This window comes from Protomyctophum bolini (assembly GCF_963924005.1).
Source record: "Protomyctophum bolini genome assembly, chromosome: 8".
NCBI lineage: Eukaryota > Metazoa > Chordata > Actinopteri > Myctophiformes > Myctophidae > Protomyctophum > Protomyctophum bolini.
In genome coordinates, this window is record NC_137869.1 from 20435048 (window position 1) to 20436203 (window position 1156).

Genomic DNA, 1156 nt, shown 5'->3' on the forward strand with positions numbered 1-1156 from the left:
ATGATTGAGAATAAAACTCAGATAAAACCCTTTCAGAACCTGTCCCTACACCCTGCCACCTCTGCCCTGCACTACTCAGTGGAGCTGTTTGAAGGCATGAAGGCATACTGCGGCGTCGATGAGCACGTCCGTCTGTTCAGTCCCATGTTGACCGGAGCTGCCTCCCTTTGTTTGACAAAGGGGAACTACTTGAGTGCATCCGGAAGCTAGTGCAGGTAGACCACCCGGATCCTTCACCCGGATGCAAGCCTCTACATCAGGCCCACATTCATAGGAACAGGGCACTGCTTAGGTGTGTCCAGACCGGGAGAAGCTCTGCTCTTTGTCATCGCTGGACCTGTGGGGCCCTACTTTGCCACAGATTCTGCGAGCAATTTCCCTGCTGGCCGACCCCGCCTTCGTCAGGGCCTGGGAAGGAGGCGTGGGTGCGTATAAGTTGGGAGAAAACTATAGGCCCACCATAGCGTTGGTGTAGAGAGTGTAGAGGCGGTGAAACAGGGGTATCAGCAGGTCCTGTGGCTGCACGGAGAACAGGAGGAGATCACCGAAGTGGGCACTATGAACCTCTTCATCTACTGGTCCACTGAGATTGGAGAGAAGGAGCTGCTCACTCCTTCTCTGGAGGGTGGCATCATTCTTCCTGGAATCACCAGGCAGTCTCTGCTGGACCTGGCCAGAATGTGGGGCGAGTTTAAAGTGACAGAGCGCAAAATAGGCATGAAGGAGCTGCTTGGAGCCATGGACTCGGGAAGGGTTCTGGAAGTGTTCGGAGCAGGGACTGCCTGCGTCGTTTGTCCTGTGAGCAGCCTGCTGTAGAAAGGAAAGACTTTCCCACCATGCAGAATGGTCCAGATCTGGCCAGGAGATTCCACAAAGAACTTAGTAATATTCAGTATGGACGCAAACACAGTGACTGGGCTCCATTGGTGGTTTAGATCATTCATTCTCAACCTTCAAAGAGGTGGTTGCAGAGGACGCTGAAGTAAACTTTAGCATGACACCTACTCTGAGTCTCTGCCCTCAGGTGGCCATGGTTTGGCCTTCCACTCTGTCTTGGGCCGGGCATTGATTTGAGAGATGCGGTCATTATACCTGTTATGGTCCGACATGGTGGTCTTGTATGCATACCAGACAGATGACACCAAGGCCCCTGTAC

The 1156-nt window shown here is 53.1% G+C and overlaps 1 pseudogene across 1 annotated transcript; it reads left to right on the forward strand.

The window, feature by feature from the left end:
* LOC308320141 (branched-chain-amino-acid aminotransferase, mitochondrial-like) lies at positions 1 to 935 on the forward strand (annotated as a pseudogene). Its single transcript has one exon. The product of its transcript is annotated as a branched-chain-amino-acid aminotransferase, mitochondrial-like (transcript).
* Positions 936 to 1156: the final 221 nt, after the last annotated feature.